We start from the raw sequence: 10892 nt of genomic DNA on the forward strand, positions 1-10892 counted from the left end.
ATCGAAGTCTGAATGAAATGGAAGCATTGCTCGATCAAGTTAGTGAAGCCTTCCTAATACATTCCCTTAAAGATACTGTGTGTGCCTGGTGCCTGTGGAAGCCAGAAGAGGATGTCGGGTTGTCAAGCCACCATGTGAGTGCTGAAAATCAAAGCCAGGGCCTCTGGAAGAGCAGTCTGTGTCCTTAAGTACTGAGTCACCCCTCCAGCCTCTACTATTACAGTTCTCCCATATACACCCTCCACCAATCTTTCTCTCTGAGTTTGTGTCTCTCTGTGTATCTGTGTTTGTATAATTGATGTCTAAGGATGAGTCCAACGTTGTGTGTCTGGATGTACCTGCATAACTCATATGATGCTTTTATATGTTTACTGTATGTCAAGTAGGTTGCCACAGTGACAGTGGTCAGGTAGCACTTAACACCAGGGTGCTGTTCCCTCCCTCCCTCCCTCCCTCCCTTCCTTCCTTCCTTCCTTCTTCCCTCCCTACCTCCCTCCCTCCCTTCCTCCGTCCCTCCCTTATTCATGTATTTATTTACAGGGTCTTACTATGTGATCCGGCTGGACTAGAATTCCTTATGTGGACCAGGCTGGCCTTGAACTATCAGATCTGCCTTCCTTTGCCTCCCAAGTAGTAGAATTGAAGGTGTGCATCACCATGCCCGCCCTTCCTTCCTTCCTTCCTTCCTTCCTTCCTTCCTTCCTTCCTTCCTTCCTTCCTCCCTCCCTCCCTCCCTCCCTCCCTTCCTTCCTTCCTTCCTTCCTTCCTTCTTTCCTCCCTTCCTCCATTCTCGTTCTTTCCCTGTGTTCTAGAGATGAAACAAAGGGTTATACCCACACAGGCAAATTTTCCTGCCCTGAACACAGCCACTCTACATCCTTGACACACAGTGCCTTGCTCTGATGACAATTGTCTCAGTTCTTCATATCCTGAACAACATTGAAGGCAGGAAACAATTTCTATGTGTAATCTATCCCCTTCTGCCAAAGTTTCAGCCCTCTGTCACTAGAGTAGTTTTTAAATGTTTTCAAAACAAAAAAACAAAAAACAGTTCACAGCAAACACCAATCATGACTTTAACAGCTTCACATACGTGCGATCTTAAAGACTAAATGACCTAGAAGGGTCAGAGGACAGCAGAGTTCCTAGCTGAGATGAAATCAAACTGAACTCCAACCCACCTCAGGCAAGCAAATGGGGAACTGAGGTAGGGTGCCAGGAGGCAGAATTGTGTCTCTGTAACTGGTGGTAGCTGGAGCCTTCTGGAAATGTGTCTCTGTGGATAGATTGGAAAGCAGGAAAAAGCAGCCAGACACAGTAGGCAATGAAGGTTAAGTTCTACAAAGACTGACTCCAAATAGCTGTTTTATGGGTAAACAAGACTGGCTGACCCAGATTTGGTTTTCAGGACTTCCTTGGGATAGCAGGCATTAACACCATTTCAAAACTGAATTTGCTCATGAGTAAGGCGGAAAGAGCAGGAGAAAACTTTGTTCTTTTCTCACAGAAATTATTCTTTTTTCCATTAATTTACTAATTCACTTTACATCCCGATTGTGGCCCCCCTCCCCCTCTCCTCACAGTCCCACCCTCTTCCACTGAAGCCAGACAAGGGCAGCCCAGCTAGGGGAAGGGGATCCAAAAGCAGGCAACAGAGTCAGAGTCAGAGACAGCCCTGCTCCAATTGTTGGAGGACCCACATGACAACCAAGTGGCACACCTGCTACATACAGGTCCGGCCCATGCATGCTTGTCGGTTGGTGGTGCAGGGCCCATAGGCCCAGGTTGGTTAGCTCTGTAGGCCTTCTTGTGGTGTCCCCCTGACAATACCACTTGAGTTCCACCTAATGTTTGTCTGTGGGTCTCAGCATCTGTTTCAGTAGCTGCTGGGTGGAGCCTCTCAGAGGACAGTTATGCCAGGCTCCCATCTGCAAGCATAGCAGAGTTTCATTAATACTGTCATGGTCTCAAGTTGGACCAGTCATTGGTTGGCCATTCCCTTAATCTCTGCTCGGACTTTATCCCTGCATAGCTTATAAGCAGGACAAATTTTAGGTTGAAGGTTTTGTGGGTGGGTTGGTGTCCCTCTTCACTGGAAGTCCTGCCTGGCTGCAGGAGGTGACCAAAAAAATATTTTCTCTGATGGGCGTGTGTAACTCAGTACCAGAGCTCCTGCCTAGCGTGCACAATGCCCTGGGTTCCACTTGCAAAAATACATTCATGTTATGGTCTATAAATGAGATGTTATGACTTTTGAAAACACAGATAACTCCAACTTTAAGCTATATTCTACAAATCAACTTCAAGGAATTGAATTGCCTAGAGTTTTTTTTCCTAAGACAGGGGAAGTGAAAATATATACTTTTGGGGCTGGGGCTTCAATATTTGCCTAGCTTGTACCAGACCCTGGGTTCAGTGCCCAGATTGTAACTAAGTCTGTTTCATAATCATGCATCCAAGGTTCTTGTCTGCATTCTTCAAATGTATGCTTACATAGCCATATATGTGTTATATTTTGCTATATCCTATGAATGAACTTTGGTTTGTTTTCTGAGTAAATCTTTTTCTTTTTCATTTTCCTTTTTGAATTCTCTACTAGACCTGAATTGTAGGGCCATGAGGTTTGAAAGCATCATGTCTCCTATCTGTCCGTGCTCCAAGTCACTCACAAGGTTCACACAGCTAAATAAGTGTGGGAATGCTCTCTATATTACATGGAACCATTTCTACTTCAGAAAAAAAAAACATAGGAAATGTATCGCCAAAAATTGAAAATGCAAAGATCCTGTGTTTGTTGGATTCATTATAATAAATGTATGAGTACTTCATTTGGACTTAACGTTGCAAGAGAAAGTTTTTAAAAAGGGAAATGCAACCGATGATGATGTCCCTGCCCTCAATCAGTGAGCCCCTCCCCTACTCCCTATCAGTGAGCCCCTCCACAGGGACGAAAGCAAAGATGAGGCACAGCCATCTTTCAAGCCACCCTTTGTCCTCAGAATCAGTAGAAGAGAAAGGGGAAAGATCCTTGGCCAAGAGCAAAAAAGGAAAAGTATTTCCTCAGAACCCTGGACAGGGGCTGGCTTCCTGCGCTGTGTCCAGTATTTATGGCCCTTGTGAAGTAGGGTAAATAACTTAATCCTTTTGACCCTGTCTATGACCCCTGGAATTAGGCCTCTTCTCATCTTCTGTGATTGTTGTGAAATAGCTTATGTAACGAGTGTATTGATGGGGAGTAGGGCTTTTCAGATACATGAGGTCCCCCCTCCCCAAATGCAGTGCTCTGACTCTCCTTTTAGATAGGTGGCAGAGTTTCCTCCAGAGACCCCCAGGAGAGGCAACATCAGCAGTGAAATGCAGCCTTTGTCAGGGCCTTGTAGCCCTTCTCTGATAGACACAGCTTGTCTTGTCCAAGGCCCTGGCAGGAGTGTGTGCATTGTAATGTGATGTTGGTCCTGGCCAGGCATGAGCAAAGGAATAGCTACAAACTACAGGGCACCAATTCACATCCTGTGTGATGGTACTCATCCATCCCGGCTCCGCCACACAGGACATGCGTGCATTATCTAATTAGAAGCATTTTGATGAGGAGGGCTGTCTTAGTCAGGGTTCCTATTCCTGCACAAACATCATGACCAAGAAGCAGGTTGGGGAGGAAAGGGTTTATTCAGCTTACACTTTCCACATTGCTGTTCATCACTAAAGGAAGTCAGGACTGGAAATCAAGCAAGTCAGGAAGCAGGAGCTGATGCAGAGGCCATGGAGGGATGTTCTTTACTGGCTTGCTTCCCCTGGCTTGCTCAGCCTGCTCTCCTACAGAACCAAGTCTACCAGCCCAGAGATGGCACCACCCACAATGGGCCCTCCTCACTTGATCACTAATTGAGAAATGCCTTACAGCTGGATCTCATGGAGGCATTTCCTCAACTGAAGCTCCTTTCTCTGTGATAACTCCAGCTGTGTCAAGTTGACACAAAACTAGCCAGTACAAGTTCTTTGCATAGGAATTCTTAGGAACCCCAAGACCCAATTGTCCCCAGTCCTCACTTATAAGTCATTTCCTTGGCTGTTGCTATATCCATCAGAGTTGGGCATGATTAGCTAGAGACCTCAAATAGCAGTAACTTACACGTATGCGTTTCTCCCCTACACGGAAGTCTGAAAGTTAATTCATACCAAGCTGAGATGTTGCAAGGGCTGCCTGGACTATCCACCCTCCCAGCCCTGCCTTGTCTGTCTAGTCCCGTGGGGTACTTCAGCCACCATACCTACTTTTTAAAAAAGATTTTTAAACTTTTGTAAGTACACTGTAGCTATCTTCAGACACACACAGAAGAGAGCATCCAATCTCATAACAGATGGTTGTGAGCCACCATGTGGTTGCTGGGAATTGAACTCAGGGCCTCCGGAAGAGCAGTCAGTGCTCTTAACCACTGAGCTATCTCTCCAGCCCCATACCTACTTTTTAAGCAGCAAGAGGTAATGAGCATGCAAGAGGAAGACAGAGTTGCAGTCCCTAAAAGATTGAAAGATGATAATAAAACTCCTCAAATCTGTGAATGCGGGCCCTTACAGAGCAAAGGGGTTTTTAGTGGTATAATTAAGTTAGGGACCTTAAAGGGACAGTCGGCCAAGGGCGTGAGGCAGCAGTTTTCCAACCAAGACTGAGAGTCTGCTAAACAGCAGAGTAAACTAGGGGGAAATATCTGGAAAGAACTCTCTGAAAAGACACCCTCATCTTGGCTTAAGCCTTGAGGAGGAAGTATTGTTTTGTGTTGTGTTGTGGGATAAAGGCTCTCTGTGTACTATAGGTTAGTGGTGAGCTTGCACACAACCTCCTACCTCAGGCTAGGGTTAGGGCTGTGGCTATGGCTTGGCAAGAGAGTTCCTGTCTGGCATGTGTGAGATTCTAGGTCCAGTGCCCAGAACTGTTCAAAGGGAGAGAGAAATTAAACAGAGAATATTGATGGTAAAGGATTACAAATACTGATTCTGGGCCAGCTAAACAACTCAGCAAACAAAGGCCCTTGCCAACTGTTGCACACGCATACATAGAAATAAATGAACAAATAAATCCATACACGTAATTTAAAAAAATTTAAAGACATGTGAAGTGGACCCTCGGAGGCAACAGCAGTCTCCAAGGCTGGGACCTAAGGTCTTTATTTGAAATGTGTCCTGACAGCTCTCAACTGTCTGTAACTCCAGTTGCAGAGGATCTAACATCCCCATACAGACATACCTGCAGCCAAAACAGCAAGGCATATAAAATAAATGAATAAATGATAAAAAAAAATACACCCAACTAACCAACCAAACAAACATAAACAAACAAACAAAAATTGTCCTGAAGGGCAGGAGAGGTGGCTCAGTGGTTAGGAACATGTACCACTCTTCCTGGGGACCTGAGTTCTGTTCCCAGCCCCCACACTGAGTCATCTCTAGAATTCAATAACTCTATATAACGAGAATTCTAGTTCCAGGAAATCTGATGCCCTCCTCTGGGCTCCCCAGAGACCTACCTGTATTTGAATGTTCACACACACACACACACACACACAGGCAAATCGTTACAAAAATGAAACTTGTTCTGACAATTTGGTGTTTAACGAAAAAGCCATCGGTGGAAACAATATTCATTATTGTACAATACCCCCTGTATGGAGAGCCGATGTCCTGGAATTTAGTGCCAGAAGGAAGTTTATTCAAATGCTTGTGCTTGCTTTCATCAAACAGTGAGACACTGGAGCCCACTGTTTTCCCTAGCAATCAGAAAGCACTGAGCTTACATTAGTGCTCAGGCAGAGCTCAGCTCTGTATCCTTTCTAACGCAGGAAGGCTGAGATTTTCAATCAGGAAAAAAAAAAAAATCTACTTCTGGCTCTGTGTTTACTGCCCAGCTCCCTTCTGAGCCCCCAAAAGTCAGTGTCTTTGAGCCTTTGTCATATTAGTCAGTTGAGGGGAAATACTCCACAGGACCGCTGTGAGTGTTAAATAAAATCATGGATGTAGGGGCTGAAGAGATGGCGCAGCGGTTAAGAGTAATGACTGCTCTTGTGGAAGACCAGACTTTGATTCCCAGCAGCCACATAGTGGCTCACAACCATCTCTAACTCCAGTCTCATAGGATCCAACGCCCTCTTCTGGCCTCCCCAGGTACTGCACATATGGTGCCTAGAGATGCATGGACCCTAAACACCTACACACATAAATACCTTTTTAAAGAACTTTAAAAATATATAATATACTTGAAAAGTGTTTTCTAAGATGACAAATATTACTTATAGTCATATAATCACACTCCCTGTCTCTTCTGAGTTGATAATTTTCAAACAATGACCTGTAACTAATTAGCAGATGATGAAGCCAATTTAGTAGCTTGTTAATAGATATTTTTACTTAAATAAAATAGAAGCTAGAGATGTAGTTCAGTGAGTAGTACAGGTCTTACCTAGAATGCCTAAGGCTGTGAATTCCATCACTAGCACTACACACATACAGACACCACATACATATACACACACCACACATACACACACCCCACATACACACACACACACAGGCACAACATATATACATACCACATACACACACACATCACAACACACACACAGACTCACATATACCAGACACATAGCTCACAAACACATATACACATACACCACACACACAGAGAGACAGGTATATACCACACACACACAGCACACACACCACATACACAGACACACATATAACCACACACACACTTATATTTATCAATAATCTAGTAAGACAGAATGAGAAGTCTCAGAGTACATTACACATAGTGAGTCACTTGGACTGGTCTGTCAGTGTCACAGAGTCCCTTATGTGTCCCACAGAACTCATAGAAATACACCTGCCTCTGTCACCGAAATACTAGGATTCCAGGCATGCTCCACCATTCCTGGTCTGAGCAGTTCTTAAAACTTGTATGGCAGCCAGGAGGTAGTGGCGCACACCTTTAATCCCAGCACTTGAGGCAGAGGCAAGAGGCAAGAGGCAAGAGGCAAGAGGCAAGAGGCAAGAGGCAAGAGGCAGAGGGATTTCTGAGTTCGAGGCCAGCCTGGTCTACAAAGTGAGTCTAGGACAGCCAGGGCTACAGAGAGAAACCCTGTCTCGAAACAAAACAAAACAAAACAAAACAAAACAAAACAAAACAAACACAAACACAAACACACAAACAAACAAAGCTTGTGTGGCACTGGGCATGGCTGCGTGTACTCAACACTCTGAAGGCAGGAGCAGGAAGTTGAGTATGAGTTCAAGGCTAGGTTGTTCTACATAGCACATCTCTGGCCAGGCTGAAGAGGGAGACTTTCTGTTTGGTTGGTTTATTTTGTTCTTTTTTTAAAAGAAAGAAGCTCTGATGTATACGTCAACACTGCCTGTTTATAGTCTGTTTATTGTCCGTGTCTAGTTGGCACAGACCTGTCCTGGAAAACAGCTTGTATTCTCTTGGAAAGAAAAAAAGTGGGGCTGGAGATGAGAGGCGGGGAGAGAAAGAATACTTGTCAAGCAAATTTCAAGTCATGGCTACTCACCACTGTCTGTAACTCGAGTCCCAGGAGATCTGATACCTTCTTCTGACCTCCATTGGCACCAGGTACATACATGGTGCACATACGTACATGCAGAACAAACACTCATACACATAAAGTAAAATTGAAAAATCTAAACACGGCATAGGAGACACACCTTTAATCCCAGCACTGAGGAGGCAGAGGCAGGGGGATCCCTGTGAATTTGAGGCCAGCCTGGTCTACAGAGTGAGTTCCAGGACAGCCAGGGCTACACAGAGAAACCCTGTCTCAAAGAACAAAACAAAACAAAATTGAAGATCTAAGAGGAAAAAAAAAAGTGAGGGTATGAACTGGGAGCTTGGTTAGCAGAGTATGCGCATAGACTGCTGAGAGTTCAAGCCTGAGGACCATGTATTGTCCAGCACAGAAAGGGTAGACCAAAGACAACAAAGATAGTACAGGGGCAGGGGGGCTGGAGAGATGGCTCAGCGGTTAAAAGCACTGACTGCTCTTTCAGAGGTCCTGAGTTCAAATCCCAGCAACCACATGGTGGTTCCCAACCATCTGTAATGAGGTCTGATGCCCTCTTCTGGTGCGTCTGAGGACAGCTACAGTGTGCTCATATACATAAAATAGATAATTCTTTAGAAAAAAGATAGCACAGAGGAACTGAGATTATCAAACTTCGATATGCTGAAAATGTACGAATACAGGTTTGTTTGTTTTTTTTTAATTGAGTTGAGGATGATGTTTCAGACGAGGTGTTATCAGGAGGCAGGACTGGGGATAAACCGTAGTGTGCACCACTTAGAGGGTGTTGGGATTAACATCTTCCTCACTATGTTTTTTTTTTTTTAAAGAATAATATATTTATTCAATCAAGGTGCAGTTGAGGGTGAAAATTAGTTTCAAACTGAGGCCCTTGTAAGTAGGTCACCCGCCTCATACCCTGTTTTCTGGGAACACTAACGTCCCAAGCTCTAAACTACTGCGTAAGAAGCCTGGATAGGGGCTTGGGAGACCGCTCAGTGGTTAAGGCATTGGCTTCCGAAGGACCTGAGTTCAATTTCCAGAATCCACATGGGGCTCACGACCACCTGTAACTGCAGTTCCAGGGGCTGCGACGGGATACTCTCTTCTGACCTCCTTAGATGCGCAGAGCTTCATGCCGGCAAGGCAAAGCACCCATACGTATGAAATGAATATAAACAAAGAGAGCCGGGTATGGTGCTGTGACCTTCAATCCCAGCACTTGAGAAGCAGAGACAGGCAGATGTCTGTGAATCTGAGGCCAACCTGCTCTACAGAGGGAATTCCAGGGTAGCCAGAGCTACATAGTAAAATCCTGTCTGGGGTGGTGGTGGTGGTGGTGGTGGTGGTGGTGGTGGCGACAATATAAATGAATAAACCTAAACAGACTTGACCTTTAACTCCAATAATCTCTGACAACATGGGTAGGGATTAGGAAAACCTCCAGAGTCTAGCCCTTCAGGTCCATCTAAGTGGCCTGAGGCTCCAGGCACCGTGGAATGGGGCTGGCTGTCCCTACTGTACTCTGTCTGAAGTCCTGCCCTGTAGAATCAGCAAACATGGGGACACAGTTGTGAACCACCAAGTTTGCCAGTGTTTACTATCACAGAGTCATAGCTTCTCTGCATGTTCCCTGTGGATGCTTTAAAGAATTCATACAACCATGGAGGCCCAGAGCAACAGACTCTTCCGTGTCACCCTGTCCCTCACCTCTCTGTCTGTCTGTCTGTCTCTCTGTCTGTCTGTCTCTCTGTCTGTCTGTCTGTCTCTGACTCTCTCTCACCTCTCTGTCCCTCTGCCTGCTTGTCTCTGTCTTTATGTTTGTGTGTGTGTCTGTGTGTGTGTGTTTGTGTTTGTGTTACAGTAATCACATCTAGGAACTCAAGCATTTGAGACAAGCACTTTTTCCTCTGAGCTCAGCATTTAGCCCGGGATACTTAACTCAGCTATACCTGTATGTACTTTTATCTCAGTTGAGGGTATTTTAAAAAGGTTTTTTTAAATTACGTTTATTGTTTATTTGTGTGTGTTCATGCATGAGTGCTCTCCAATCACAGTGCATGTATGGATGTCAAACAAAGGACACTTGCAGGAGTCGGTTCTCTCCTTCCACCATCCAGGAATCAACAGAAATGAAGCTTAGGGTATCAGGCTTAGTGGCAAACACCTTTACCCAACAGGCCGTTGGTAGAGAGGTTCTTGTTTGTTGTTTATGTTGCTGGTTTGGGGTATGTGTTTTTGAGACATGGTCTCACCAGTTAACCCTGGCTGTCCTGAGACTCACTCTGTAGACCAGGCTAGACTGGAACTCACCAAGATCCACCTGCCTCTACCTCCCAAATGCTAAAGGCGTGTGCCACCACACTGGCCAAGTTTTGATGGTTTATTTGCCTTAAGGCAATGTTCACAGGTTCTAAGAGTTAAGAAATGGATATTGTCTGAGTGGTCATGACACACAGTTACCAAAGCAGCATAGCTAGAATTCTCTTTCCTTTGTGTCTGTATCTGCTTGGTATGTATGTATGTGTTGTGGTGTGTGTGTGTGTGTGTGTGTGTGTGTGTGTGTGTGTGTGTGTGTATGTATGTATGTATGTATGTATGTATGTGCGATGGTGCACATGTCTGCACTCACAGGAGGCCAGAAGATGATGTCAGCCTCCTCCTATTTCTTTGAGGGAGGATCTCTTCCTAAACCTGGGCTTTGAATTTTCCTCCACTAGGCTAAAAACTTACAAGCTTCAGGCACCTTGTCTGCTCCCAGGTTACAGGCCTGCCTGGGACAATCACAGTCTTGTTACTTAAATTCGGGGATCCAAACTCCCATCCTCCTGATTGTAAGAACACTTTTAACTGCTTAGCCTTCCCTCCAGGCTGTCTAAATACAAAAGTAGGAGCCAACCGGGCATGGTGACACAAGTCTTTATATCCCATAACTCAGAAGGCAGAGGCAGGTGGATCTCTGTGAGATTGAGACCAGCACTCACTGTTACATACTGAGTTCAGGCCAGCCAAGGCTACACAGTGAGACTCTGTCTCAGAAAACAAGCAAGCAAGGCTAGAGAGATGGTTTAACAGTTGAGAGCAATGGCTGCTCTTCCAGAGCTCAATTCCCAACAACCACTTAGTGGCTCACAACCATCTATCTATAAGGGGATCTGATCCTCTCTTTGGTCATGTAGGCACATATGCAAATGGAGCACTCATATTCATAAATAATAAATCTTAAAAAGTATGAAATGAGATAGATAAGATAGATAGATAGATAGGTAGATAGATAGATAGATAGATAGATAGTGTGATAGTGTGATAGTGTGATAGTGT

At 44.9% G+C, this 10892-nt stretch overlaps 1 non-coding gene across 1 annotated transcript; it reads right to left on the bottom strand.

The window, feature by feature from the left end:
• Nucleotides 1-4759: 4759 nt before the first annotated feature.
• On the bottom strand, nt 4760-4869 carry Mir7k (microRNA 7k). The gene has a single exon (NR_105854.1). It is a non-coding gene; the product is annotated as a microRNA 7k (primary transcript).
• Nucleotides 4870-10892: the final 6023 nt, after the last annotated feature.

This window comes from Mus musculus, chromosome 5 (genome assembly GCF_000001635.26).
Source record: "Mus musculus strain C57BL/6J chromosome 5, GRCm38.p6 C57BL/6J".
NCBI lineage: Eukaryota > Metazoa > Chordata > Mammalia > Rodentia > Muridae > Mus > Mus musculus.